We start from the raw sequence: 15,149 nt of genomic DNA on the forward strand, positions 1-15,149 counted from the left end.
ATACAATTTTTTCGGCTACTTCATCATCTGGACGGACGACCATCTCAGTCTTTAACTTCAATATATAGTTTTTCTTGTTCAAGTCTTCATGGTCGACCGTACTTGTTTGATGAATCAATTACACATTCAAACAAACAAATAAAAAATTTAAGCAAATACATATTTTGTTTTTTGAAATGTTTCTAAACCATTTTGTTGTTATTAGTATTTTAACCATCGTAGCTCTAAATAGTTACAATTTTCATATGAATGACAATAACGTCCATATATGTTTGAAAATGAATCTCTTTACCGATTGGAAACCAACAATAGCTAAGATAGATGGTAAAGTTGTTGGTTTAAATTTTGATTAATATCGTGAACCAAGAAATTAAGACCGAGTCTGATTCACATCCAAAGAAGAATAGCCAATCAAGACCACATAATATATATGTTGCAAGATTTACTTAGCTGGTAAACACTCATGTAAAACAAAACAGTAATGATTAGTAAACTATGTCTTTGAATATCTCAACGATGATAAGAACAATATGCCAATAGTATAATATGTTTTTCACTGCCCAAACTGGGCAAGAAAAGTAATTAAAAAGAACTCTTACAAAACAATCTATCAGTCTTTTTGGAAGAAAATATAGAGCATGATGAGACCAATAAATGAATCTTGAGGAAAGTAGCAAACTTTCTCTAAATCCTCAAAATTAAATGAAAGGATTTTTTCCACTAATCCACTTTCATTCTCGATGTCTCTGATTCACTTCTCACTCTTTGATAGAACAAAATGTAAGCAGCTGAAGTCTTGATCTCCAATTCATTTACAGCAGAAACACGACGATCATCAAAATAGTACCATTTGTTTTCATCCATCAACTGCATAAGTAAAGAGCCCACACATTAGTTTCCATGATAGACTCATATTAGAAACAAAAAAATTAAAATAGATTACAAAATGCACAAAACCTTAGCGTAAGCAGTGTAGTGACCACCTCCCATGCCACCATAATGATTGCTAATGGCATATAGCTCATAAAGATATGACTGACCGTCTTTGCTCGTCATGTACTTGCTTAAATCTAGATTGTGAATTGGAAAATTCACAAATGTATGAATCTTATTCTTGAAATGTCTGCTATATGTAAATCGTTTTAGGTGGAACACAAGAATATCTGGCAACTTCCACAAGTCTAGCTTCTTATTCGCTTGTTTATGTTCTTTGCAGCCAGGACAATACCACATATCATCTGATCCTAGAGGCTCTTCTGCTAGAAATGCTTCCAAACATGAAAACAAAGATATTTCCTCTTGGCTTGTCTTCTTCGCTAAAAAATTTGTTTTATGAACCTCAGGTAAATCATTCAAGTAATTGGAATCATACTTTTCATGCAACTTTTCGTTCCACTTGACTATAACCTTTGTAACACTTCCAGGATTTACAATGGAATCAAACTCAAGTGGCTCAAGATTGGAAGAATAGTAATCTGGCATTAAAAGGCTGAAGGCTCTATCATCAACTGTATTATCCTTCGTTCTAGTGTATATAGATGATACACTTCCGGATGATTCATCTGCAACATCGGGATTCTGGAAATTCTTGTTTCTACTATGAACTATAGCTGACATATCAACCCGACGTAGGGCTGATAGCGATTTAGAGATGCTTGCATCAATGTCAGTTCCACTAAGTGGTTCTTGATTGATATAAGTAACAAGGGGAGTTCCAAAATGCTTCAGGGCTATGCCACAATCAAACCTGTGAAATTTGAGAGCATTCATTAGAAATAGAACTCAAGAAGAAAAAACAAATTTTTGAATTACAATTATAAAGTAAGCAAGCTGACTTTTCTTGGTCCATATGAAGAACTTCAAGCTTGACTTTTCCTGGTACTTTATGCGTATCGTTAAATCGATACGCCACAATTTTGTCATTGTTTTTAATTGAACTAAGCAACTCCATAGGATTCTCAAAATACTTGAAGACCTTGTAGTTATAAACCTAGGAGGACAAACATCAAATTTAACTGAGTCTTTTTTTACAAGATGTAAGGACAACACATATATGTAAGAAAAGGACTCCACCAAAATTATTACCTCTGCGAGTAAAAGGCTTTCGTCATTGTTCAAACAGCAAGCAATACCTAATGCATTACTGAGATCTCTACATGAACCATGTTTAGGAACTCTTACAGTGTATGGCATCGGAAGATGGCTTCCATCACAATAAATCATTGTAACAGTCATTGGTCGAGTGCGACTTGATGGTAATGGCAAAGATAAGTACATGAAGGGATCAAAAGTGATTGAGATTTTTCCACAATCTGGGCATACCAGTGTTAGACTTGTATTGTCCCTGAAGTGAAAACACATACAACATAACAAAGAAAGGCAAATAACTTCCAATACATTTTTTTGTTAACAATAACATCAAATATGTGTTAGGGGGGAAAGAGGTAATAAATGCTTATCTGACAAACATCAACTATCACCGAGTCATTTTGGGCCTTGTGATATTTCCACTTTTCTTCGGCTACTTCATCATCTGGACGACCATCTGAGTCTTTAGCTTCAATATAAGGTTTTATTTTTACTTTGTTCAAGTCTTCATGGAGCCCATCTAACAGGAAAGCCAGCATTTCCTGAGCAATGAGCTAAAATATCATACATGGAGAAAAAAAAAAGGCACTAGTTTCCTAGGGTGAGAAGAAGTAATAAAGCCAAGAGATACAACAAATTTTCTCCAACTATTAAGCATTCACCATAAACCATTAAGGAAAACATGACTTACTTGAGAATCATGTTGATCATAACCACCAAATTGTGGAGCAAATAGAACTAACTTTTTCTTAAAATCACGTGGCGAAACTTTATCATATCCAATCGACCATAATTTCCTCAAAAGTTCACCAAATGCGAGTGCAAGCTCACCCTGCATTAGATATATAGATTCATTTCACTGGCTTTAGATGAGAGGTTAGAAACAAAAACAACAATTTTCAATTACTTACACGCATTCCTAAAGGATTGTATGCATTTATGTCGGAGTTGTAGTCTTGTAGAAAATATTCAACAATAGGGGGTGTATGGGCCAGACACTAAAGAACACTATTCATGAAGCATGTATTTCCTAAATTCTGTAATCCTGCTAAACCTCTCTTGTCTCGTATCCCAAAACTACTCAAAAAAACATCCTCTTCCAAAGTATTTCTTTGAAATAGGCTAAACTTGGAATCCTTGGAATGACCATTAGGTACGGTTTCCCCATCAAACATTATATTCATAGCAACTGGCGCCCTTGTAGGTTTTAGAGGTACCAATGCCAATTCAGTTTTAGTCAAGCTCATTTCAGTTTGAGATAATGTAGAACCATCCACTTCAAGAAGAATCTACACGGAATACACGAAAAATGACAAACAAAAATATATATGGTCAAAAAAAGAAAGTCAAAACGAGATGTTGGTTCAATGACAATTTAAGAGCTCAAAAGCACAAAATAATTCACCTGAAATAATGGGAACAAACATAGATCAACAACAAGAATAATATCCAAACCATCCAACAAAAAATTCATAAAAGAATTATAACTTTAAGTACAAACAATAATAAAGGCAAAGGCAATCTATCAAAAAGTTCTATGTAACCGAGCGGGTTTTAAAGACACACTTACATTCTGATTTAGTTGAAGGCATGATTCCTCCACGCTTTTGTTAGATGAAGGATCCAAGAGTACATTTTTTTTCTTCTCGAAGTAATCCCAAATGCGAGCCTACTTATACAAATCAAATATAGAGTAACTACTACATCTCTAATAAAAAGAACTGAGATATATATTACCCAAAACAAAGAAAATGAAAGCAAATACCTTATCTTTTGCTACCCCTCTTACATCACAAACTATCTCATAAAGTTTGCCTATAGAAGCCTGAAACATCAATAATTCATATGACACATGGTCTTTCCCTTAAACTCTCCAAATGGTATGCAGTAATTTGTTTGTTCACTGCCTAAAAATACAGATCTAAGGTAGAACGAGAGGACACAATACCTGTTTGCTCAACCTTATGATGGTCATGGTGTCATCTCTATTGTCTGTCAACTTAAGACATAGTGGATAAACCTCTACATTAAAGCTCTTGTTGTAAAACCCTTGGCAGATTAATCTCCTTGGTATTGGAGGACCTCCTTTATACCTGAAATATATATAAGCAAATTATATTATTGAAGGTATCTTTTGATGGTAAATGCAAGAGGGCAACGATAATATATGTAAGAAAAATGGTTGATATCGTGTCAGTGTCATCATTAAAAAAAAAAACGTAATAAATTGGTGATTTATAACATAAAGTTATATATTATGTTTCTATATAGGACATATATATATATGAGAAAATCACCATTCCACGAGTTTATTCCAAGCTTTTAGAGGAACGAGAGCGTATTCAATCCCTTCCTCCAACATCATGCGAAGTTGAGGATCACTAATGTCACTTTCACTTTCAATAATATCATGATTGTCAATTGTTCCAGGTCTGGTAACTTTTGAAGTATCTCCACTGGGAAATTCTACCGTTAGTATCCCAACAAATCTTTGCCAGCTTGTGTACCATCTGCACTAACAGATAAACATTAAGATACATTGAAATCTAGGCTAAAGATATATTATGTATAATACTAAGAGAAAAACATTCATTAAATAACCTGTTAGAAGTAAAAACAAGGAAATAAATGTATAGTACAAGAGTAAAGATCATGCATGATGCTGATGACTAAATCATCATCAATCGATTTGCTAAAATAAAATCAAAATGATTACAAAGTACTATGGAAACTAGATGCATTATGCAAATCTAGAACATGTCACATGTGATCTAAAAGTTCAAAGAAAACTAAAGAAAGATGACCTGTTTGAGATAACGAAATACAAGTTTCCATCTTTCAAATCAGCCTCAGCTTCGCTAATCAGTTCCGTCACAATACGTTTCTCTTCCTCAGGAGTGCAGGGAAACTCACAAACTCGGATGGATTCAGAATTAGGGATTGTCATAGTACTTGAATCAAACTACAATTTTTAAAAACCAAGATTTATCAAACTAAACCACACGAGCAATATTCAAAACTTATATTCGGGATATGACCAACTTACATCAAATCGCGATAATAATTTTTTCCTCTGTCAAAGACAGACAAAGAAGTATTATAAATAAATAAATAAATCTTATATTAGAGGAAAATGAAGAGAAAGAGAACAAACCACAACAGAAAAACAATCAGAAGAGATGATAAGAAGAGAAGAAGAAACTTTGATCCCTTTTTTTATGCATGTCTTCTTTGATCATCTTCACTATCTTTTTCATTTATTTTTTAATATTATTTATTGTTATTATTAATGTCTCTATGATTTTATACTATATATTTATTATTTTTTTAAAAATTATCTTTTTATAAAGAAATTTTTTATCTTTATATTTATTAGATTTGGATTTGAATTATAAAGAGTAGGAATTGTTTTCCTTACCAGTATTGTTGTTACCTTAAAAAGAGTTAACCCTTTGTAAAAGAAAAATACATTATATTAAGTTGGCTTGTCCTCTAATTTTTCTTATCTAGTTTGCGTAAATAGAAGCAAATTGACACATTTTTAATTATTTTTTTCAATTTAAAATGGTATATATTTTTTCCATGGAACATAGATATACTTTTTTAATAAAAATTGCCTTTTAGAATAATTTTTTCTTAATCTCTTTTGGAAGTTTGCACTACAGAGGCTAGAAGATGTATAATGGACAAGTAACTATTTCTACAATTGTCTTATTTCCTGTTCAATAAATTTGTCTTTTGATTTAATTAGTGAAAAAATTGTCTTTGCTAATCTCATTTTTTTATTTAATAAAAGAAATCATTTAATTAGGGAATCAAATGAAAAAGGAAATATTTTTAAATGAAAAAGGAAATATTTTTTAAAAGAAAAATCTTCAAAAATCTTTGGTAAGTTTTTTTGTAGACTTCAAAAATATCATTAAACAAACTTATAGTTAGTCTGCGTAGTTCTATAAACTTTGGTTAAGTCTTCACATTTTTGGTAGACTTCAAAAATATATTAGCCAGACTTATAATTACTCTGCGTAGAATCATAGACTTTGGTAAAGTCGTTGGATTTTCGGTAGACTTCAAAAAAATATTAAGCAGACTTATTGTTAGTCTGCGGAGATTCATATACTTTGATAAAGCCTTCGCATTTTTTGTAGACTTTAAAAATATATTAAGCAGACTTATAGCTAGTATGCGGAATAATCTAGACTTTTGTTAAGTCTTTGCATTTTCAGTAGACTTCAAAATAAATATTAAGCAAACTTATAGTTAGTCTGCGGAGTAATCTAGACTTTTGTTAAGTCTTCGTATTTTTGGTAGACTTCAAAAATATATTAAGCAGACTTATAGCTAATCTGCTGAGTAATCTAGTATTTTCGGTAGACTTTAATAATATATTAAGCAGACTTATAGCTAATCTGCGAAGTTCTATAGACTTTTGGTTAAATCTTCGTATTTTCAGTAGATTATAAAAATATATTAAACAGACTTATAGATAGTCAGCGGAATTCTATAGACTTTAGTTAAGTCTTCAAAATATATTAAGCAGACTTATAGTTAGTTTGTGGAGTTATTTAGACTTTTGTTAAGTCTTCGTATTTTTGGTAGACTTCAAAAATATATTGAGCAGACTTATAATTAGTCTGCGGAAATTCATAGATTTCGGTAAAGTCTTCACATTTTTGATAGACGTCAAAATATATTAAGCAGACATTTAGCTAATCTGCAGAGTTCTATAGACTTTGGTTAAGGCTTTGAATGGGAGGACAAAAAATAGCAGATCACCCTTTAATGCAGTCATCCTATCACTAAGGCATTGAATAGGATAACATATAAAAAGCGGTGGACCCGCACATACAATTATTTTGTCTTAAAAGCACCATTCAACTTTTTTTTTTAAGTTAATGCAGTTTCTCTGTCTGCAGTTTTTTTTTTTTTGTCTTTTAGCCATAATTGCAGTAGAAACACCAATAAATTCGCCCACAACATTTTTGAAGCTGTCCATCAGCAAATCAGTTAATAAGCCCACAGATTCAACACATTTACCTTTCTTCACTCTTACAACAAAACACAAAACACATTCCTATCAACTCTATTTCCATTCATCTTCTCTCCATCAAAGGTATTTTTTTTTTATAAATAAACACATTTTTTATTTTTATTTTATATTTATAACATCTATTTTTTTTTTATACAGAATTCAAAAGACAATCAAATATTCTACTCTATCACTTCTTGTTTCCACATTTTTTGTTGAAAGGTGTGTATTTTTATTTTATAAATAAATGTATTTAGATTATATAATATGTTAGTAGTTTTATTTATGCTATATAATATTTGTTGTAACATTCAATTTTTTTTTACAGAATTTAAAAGACAATCAAAACTTCTACATATCACCTCTTGTTTCATATTCTTTTGTTGAAACTTGAAAAGTATGTATTTTTATTTAATAAATAAATATATTTATGCTATACAATATGTTAGTAGTTGATTCTGGCTATCCAAATAAACAAAGTTTTCTGGCTCCTTATAGATCTTCACGGAATGGGGTTGTTAGGTATCATATGTCACAGTTTTACAATGGTCCTCCTCCTAGAAACAACAAGAACTATGTAATCGTTGTCATGCATCACTACGTTATGTCATTGAGAGGACATTTGGAGTTTGGAAGAAGATATGGAGGATTCTTTGTGAGTTTCTTAGATATGACACTCATGTTAAAAAAAGAGTGGTGATGGCTATAATGGGACTATATAACTTTATCAGAATTTCAAATTATTTTGATGAAAACTTTGTTGAAGTAATAGAGCATACTAATATTAGCGACACAAATTCAGAGAATGGCGAAGGTGACATGGAGACTACGGCTATTGTTGATGGAGATCAAATGACAAACATTAGAGAAAATATTGCAGATATGTTATGGAAAAATCAAAATACTTTTCATTAAACTATTCTAAGTTTTATTTTTGTTATATTTGGATAATTTGTGTTTAATGTTTTCAAATTGTGAAATTATTTAGAAAATAATCTATATTAAAAAAAAGTTATGTTTATTTTACAATAATTTTATCGTTTGTTTAAATAAATTTGCTAAATTTGTTGTGTTTTTAATTAATTTACACTTTAGTATATGATTTACACTGTTTGATTTGCTTTTACCATTCAAACATATAATTTAGACTGCTCAATCAATAAATCTGCACTTTTCCAGCATGATCTGCATGATCTACACTTGTTCAGCATGATCTGCAACGCTTGAACTGCTTTTACCATTTGGAACCTAAGTCACAGTTCAAGAATTTTTCTACTTTTAGGTTTTGAATGGGAGGACAGAAAAAAAACAGATCACCCTTTAATGCAGTTCTCCTATCACTAAGTCACCATTCAAGAATTTTTTTACTTTTAAAAGTTAATGTAAATGAACTGTGTGCAGTTCATATTTTTTTGTCTTTTTGTGGTAAATGCAGGAGAAATACATGCAGATCTGGTCTACAGTTTTTTGATGTTGTTCACTCTTGATCTGCACTTGAATAACCAAATTTGCTTGATCCATTTTTGTTCTGCTTGATTTGCTTGAACCGCTTGATCTGCTCTGCTCGATACGCTCTCTCCATTCGTAGCCTTAAAAGTTAATGCAGATGAACTGTGTGCAGTTCATATTTTTTTTGTTTTTTTTGTGGTAAATGCAGGAGAAATACATGCAGGTCTGGTCTACAACTTTTTTGATGCTGTTCACATTTGATCTGCACTTGAACAGCCAAATCTGTTTGATCCACTTTTGTTCTGTTTGATCTGCTTGAACCGCTTAATCTGCTCTGCCCGATACGCTCTCTCCATTCGGGGCCTAAGTCTAGTATATTGTAGCAGAATTTTAATATTAGATTCAGCAGACTTGTTTGGTAGTAGTTCAAAAAAAAAAATTTAATAGTCATTGTATCCACAGTCAAATGATAAAGGTTCAGAATTAACAATAATTCAGCCCAGAAATTCAATAAACTTGAACAACTAAAACTAATTAAAAAAAAAGAAAGAGAAAGACGTAAGAGATCTTATGTTGTTGAGAATGATGTTTCACGTTGGAAGCGACAGACACATGGAGAATGAAAAAAAGTCAATATAAAGTTAATACTATTAAATCAGGTTTTAAACAATTAATATCTTTTCATAATTATTTAGATATTAAAATTAATTATAATAATTTTATGAACTATACATATCTTTACTATTTGAAAAGAAAAAGGATACTTTTGGTAATATGAAATTAGTACACAAAAAGTAAGTTAGTCTGACAATAAAAATAAAAAGAGAATTATTAATAAAAGTGGGTTACCATGGGTAATTCTCTCTTCTTTTTTTAGGTTTTTAAATATATATATTTGGCTATAATTAAAGCACACATGAAGATAATAAGACAAAAGCACACATCAAAGTAGATTGTTGTTGATAAGGTTCCAAAATATGTTCCTCATTAGATATGAAAATGTTTATAAGGTACATTTGGATTGATAACCACTACTAGTCAGAAACTGAAGTATAGATAAGTTACTTATAAGATTTTTGCAAGGTTTGATACATATTTTATAGGGAATATGCACTAGATAGCATAAAAACCAAACATAATTAAGAAACTACCAAATTTTGTACAATATATGTCGTTGCCAGGGGGTGTTGTAATTACATTGTTGGCCTTACGTAGGCGAACACCATATAGGGGATATAAATAGTAGGTAGGTATCACTCTGTCTATTTTTTATCAGTAAACAACATGTTGTATGGTAAAAAACCAAGTAACCAATGATTATTGTTTCGCATATCAACTAACATACAACTGTCATTACCCTGCCAATTTTGTTCTTTGACATGCCCGAACAATTGTCTGAGTAGTTTACTACATGTGTTTTGTCAAAACACATCTATATTACAATTCACCAACTGTTATTTTTCATAACAAACTTCACCCAATGCAACATAATATCTCTTTCTACAATTCTGTCACATCTTAAGCAACGCAACTTGATTTTCAAAAAATACCCATTTTTCTATGTCACTTTTTAAATATACTCTTTCATGTTGTCTATTTTCAAAAATACCCCTTTTCTATGTATAAAATAACTAAATTCTAAACCCTAAACTCCAAATACTAAATCCTAACCCCTCAAAACTATATCTTAATTGTAAAATAGAGAACCCAAACCTAAAACAAAAATTCTAAATATTAATTTAACATTTTGAAATTGTGTAAAAGAAGGTAAAAATGAATATGTTAAAAAAAAAAAGGGTATTTCTAACAAATTATCTATAATGATGAACGTATTTTCCTAAAATAACATGTCTTACAATGAAAAAGACTATAGTTGTTCCCATGGTTGTTGCCCTACCACTCGATTGTTAACCATCTTCTTCGGCTTTGGTATACACTTTAGCCTATTTATTAAAATCCCATATTGTTCCCTCAAATTACATATTATTGTATGAGATTACGACCCATTTATTAAAATACATGTCGTTCACTAAAATTACATGTTATTGTATGATATTACGATTACATCATTGCCTACTCAATTACATGTTATTGTATGAGATTACAACCCATTTATTAAAATCTCATGTCGTTCACTAATAATACATGTTATTGTATGAGATTATGACTCCATCATTGCCTACTCACAGACTTGTTCCCTACCTATATGAGACTGTTGTCGGCAATACAGATTTCCCGCCTATTTCTTTAGGACACTTCTGTCATGTTGCCCGTACAGAAAGTGGTAGTTACCACACTTCTCTGACGATGTGGTATTTCCTGAGTTTTCAGCCAAAACTGTGTTATTCAGTAATCTTACCTTATTTTATAAGTTTTTTTTGTATGCATATTTTAAAGTTTGATTTTTACCAATCATACTTTTTAAGTTTAAATTTCCTAAAAAGTTCTCCAAAATGTTTTGATAGCGTTTTTAAATGCAGGAATTCATAACTTCAATTTTATTCAAAGTCACAATCTATTATTTTGAGGTAAAATTCTCTACAACAATCTATACTAATATAATTGCAACACTTTTTGCTCAAAAATATGTTTTGAGAAACATTTACCATTGAATGCCATTAAATGCTTATATTCATATCCAAACAAGTTTAGTTAACTCTCTCCAGTATCCTTATAACCAAACACAGTTTAGATATTTTAAATATCCATATATATATATATATATATAATATTTTACAATTAATATAGATAATTAGAAGATTTATTCCAGATTAAAAAAAAATATTCTCCTATCATCTATTTTTGATTTTAAATTTTAAATGTAGTTAATCATCATATAATACATAAAGTTAATAAAATGAATTTTTTTCTGCATATATCGTGATTTGAATATTTTTAAACAAACATATATTACTAATTAATATAAAACGTGTGTTTAACATATATATATATATATATATATAGTAAATTTACCGTATATAGAAGAAGTTATAATTTATAACTGATATATCTAAACTTAATAAAAAGTTTAAAATTATGAATATTTAAACATATTAAAATTTCAAATTGAAACAACCCATCTTTTTTTTTAATATAAAACTCTAATGGTCCCATACCCACTAATCCAACAAATAAATCCATTAATAATAATCCAAAACCAACAAAGTCAATAAGCAAACACCAGCATCCTACAATGTTTTAATGACTCAAATCTAGCAACCTAACAATAGCTAGACCACAATCGATCAAACCTCTAGAACATCCTCCTCTTCACTGTCCTGATTTCTTGATCACATTTTGCCTTTACATGTGCCACAACATAAAAGAGAGGCGTAAGTATTACGAGAAATACTTAGTGAGGCAATCCTCCCATCTACTGAGCTATACACAAAAGTAATAAGAACTCCAAGCACAAATAACAATCAGAATAAAACATAAACAACCAAACCACAAGCATCATCAGTTGGGAACTGCATCGATAGTTGGGAACTGCATCGATAGTTGGAAACTGCATCGACCGACACACGCCTTGTGCCGACCGATGCAACTCTCTCTGCATCGAACGATGCACGCCTTGCATTGACCGATGCATCGCGCCTTGCGTCGACTGATGCACACCTTGCGTCAACCGATGCATCGCGCCTTGCGTCGACCGATGCACACCTTGCAACGACTGATGCAATTCTCCAAATCCCTAGATGCATTGACCGATGCACTCCTTGAATCGACCAATGCATCACCACGATTGTTCACGAATCCTCGTGACTGTATCGGTCGAGAATCGTCTCCCATCATCACCAAAAACCAGTCATAGGGAACCACGAAAACCATAACAACAAGGCAAAACAATCCCTAAATCATAGAAAAACACAAAGAACTTATAGATCTCATGCTCAGATAAGCCAAGGTCATGCACTCACCTTGAGAATGACGGATCTGACTCTACAAGCAAGAAAACATACCCCAGCAAGCCCTAACACGCTCTCCAAACTCGGATCTCCACTCCCATAGAAGAAAACTTTCAAGAACAGCACCAAAACTCACGCAAAACTCAATGAAAACCTTTTAGAACTTTTCTTCTCTTAAATACTCGGCCTCAGGGTTTCCAAACCCAAAAACGCAACAAAACACGCGTTTCACTTTAGTCGTTCCACACAAAACGAACTATGCATCGATCGATACATAGCCTGCATCGATCGATACATCCCCTAAACCGGAATTCGGTTTCGTGGGCGTTACAAAAATTAACACAAACGAGTTATATTATATGATGAGTTATATGACATGACAAGATCTATATATACATTTTTGGAGACATTTATGAAATAAATCCTGAAGTTCATACCTATTTACAATTGTTACTAGGTGCTTCCCCACGCAACGCGTGGGTTGTGGTGTAGTTGGCACTTTCTTGTTTTTTTTTTTGGTTTTTTTTCGTTTTCTCTTTTGTATTATTTCGTTTTAATTAGGCATATATGGGCAGTCACTTGTATTTATACACTATATCTTTATTATACCATTTCATTTAGATGTGTACAATTGTGGCGTTTCTTTTTTATGAATTATGAGGATGTTGTGTTTTGCTTTTGAGGATCCAATCTTATCATTGACTGATATTGTTCCCAATACATTTATTGTATTTTAGATTTTCTAATTAACTGCTTATGTAAACCCTTCATACATTGATGTTCCAATAATAAGTTATTTTTAGAAAATAATTATCTTCCGTGTGAGTGATTATGTTTGTATGCCCATCTTTTGGTCTAATATCAATAAGATCGTTTCTGTTTTTCTTTAGTTGGCTTTGAAACCAATTTTGAGTTAAGCAAATAATGGGTCTACTTATGGTGTTAATAAGTAATATAAATTCTTATGTATACATATTGTATATATGTGACTATAAATTTAGCTAACTAAAAAATTATGTAATATTTAAATATAATCTTGAACATATATATATATATATTTATTTGTGGGAGGAATATATGGAATTATTGGATAGAAGTTATTTTTGAGTTAAATGACCTTTTATGCCTTTAAAGTGAGTTAAATATTAATAAATTTTTATATGTGTCTTGACTTTTTTTTAAAGGAATACCAAGTGTTTCCTTCCAAATTTGAAGTGACATAGTATTTTAGTTTTCATATATGATTTTATGAACTTCAATGTAAAGGTTTTTCAAAGTAATAAGTACACTCACACTGATTGAATTATAAAATTTGGAGAAATATTTATTTCGATTAATCATTTGCTCTTTTAAATATATTAAATAAGTATGTTGTTGTTCATACAAATAGGACAACATATATTATAGTTTAACATGGAGTTAAGCAATGGAAATGGAACTTGTGATTTCAAGACAAAATGCTTATATATATTATGTTACACATTTATCGTTTAAAAATGAATAGGAACATCTAATTCTCAAATAAAGTTGATTTTTTTGTTAAAACCAACATATGTGAATTTAAATTTAACTATGAAAATTTAAAAAATAAATATGAATAGATTAGAAAGACAAGAAATATAAAAGAAATATTTTATTTTTATATAAATAAAATAAAAATTGAAAACAATGTTAAATATAATACTTTCTAAATTAAAATATAGAATAAAACTCTTACAAGTTACAACACATATTAGATATAACAACATTTGATATTCGTGGGAGAGGAGGAGAGAATGATTACTATAAGATGATAATCCAAATTAGATAATGGAGATGAATCTTTAAAAAAAAGAACAATGTAATATATATATATATATATATATATATAATACTTTCTATATTAAAATATAAAATCAAACTCTTACAACACATATGAGATATAACAACATTTGATATTGGTGGGAGAGGAGGAGAGAATGATTACTTATAAGATAATAATCCAAATTAGATAATGAAGATGAATCTTTTAAAATAAGAACAATGTAAAATATATATCATGTAGTCTCTAAAATTAAAATTTAACATTAAAAATTTACAATGATATTTCATTTGTATTTTACAACCCATACAACAAAAAAAAAGAAATCAAAAATATATAAAAAAAAAACAAAAAATGATTTGAAGTATTGTAGAAGAGAACGAGAGAATGTGAAAATGGGAGAATGAGAGATTGAGAGAATGCTTATTTATATGATAAAAAATGATGGAAGTTACATTTAGAATTATGGAGTTACAATAGTAATTTATTGTCTTTGAATAAAATTGAGTGGTGGAATATAATGAATGCATAATTTATTTTATTTTCAGTTATAATTTTATTTTAATGTGTGAGTTAAATGTATTGTGTTTATTGGGTCTTAAATATTGTATAAAGCAATTAGAGAGCAAATAAAAAATAAAAAAAATTAGAAAACATTAAATGAAAATCAACCAATAAGGAAAGACCAAAACCTTACTTTTATATATATGATTAATTATTAATTAGTTTTTCATTTAATTAATTAATATTAAGTTTCTATTTTTGAAAACAAGATTTCTCATCATAAATGAATTACCAAAACAGTCGGAACCACTCCCCTTAACATTAAGTATTAAGTTTATAATTAATTTAGTTAATATTAAGTTTCCAATTT

The 15,149-nt window shown here is 30.3% G+C and overlaps 1 long non-coding RNA gene and 1 pseudogene across 3 annotated transcripts; one reads left to right on the forward strand and one right to left on the reverse strand.

The window, feature by feature from the left end:
* Positions 1–466: 466 nt before the first annotated feature.
* On the reverse strand, positions 467–5,155 carry LOC104743730 (putative ubiquitin carboxyl-terminal hydrolase 11; annotated as a pseudogene). The gene is made up of 13 exons (XR_015579271.1): positions 5,135–5,155; positions 4,893–5,050; positions 4,386–4,598; positions 4,037–4,181; positions 3,854–3,913; positions 3,659–3,757; positions 3,000–3,377; positions 2,780–2,920; positions 2,464–2,630; positions 2,086–2,348; positions 1,836–1,990; positions 958–1,747; positions 467–867 (listed from the first exon to the last, which is right to left on the reverse strand). The product of XR_015579271.1 is annotated as a putative ubiquitin carboxyl-terminal hydrolase 11 (transcript).
* An 846-nt stretch (positions 5,156–6,001) lies between these two features.
* LOC104741866 (uncharacterized) lies at positions 6,002–8,101 on the forward strand. 2 transcript variants are annotated; one of them, XR_015579251.1, is made up of 5 exons: positions 6,003–7,201; positions 7,277–7,339; positions 7,446–7,514; positions 7,616–7,772; positions 7,920–8,101. It is a non-coding gene; the product is annotated as an uncharacterized LOC104741866 (long non-coding RNA). The 2 variants fall into 2 exon arrangements; XR_015579250.1 differs by having other exon boundaries at positions 6,002–7,201; positions 7,616–8,101.
* Positions 8,102–15,149: the final 7,048 nt, after the last annotated feature.

Source organism: Camelina sativa, chromosome 14 (genome assembly GCF_030686135.1).
Source record: "Camelina sativa cultivar CO46 ecotype springtype chromosome 14, ASM3068613v1".
Classification (NCBI taxonomy): Eukaryota; Viridiplantae; Streptophyta; class Magnoliopsida; order Brassicales; family Brassicaceae; genus Camelina; species Camelina sativa.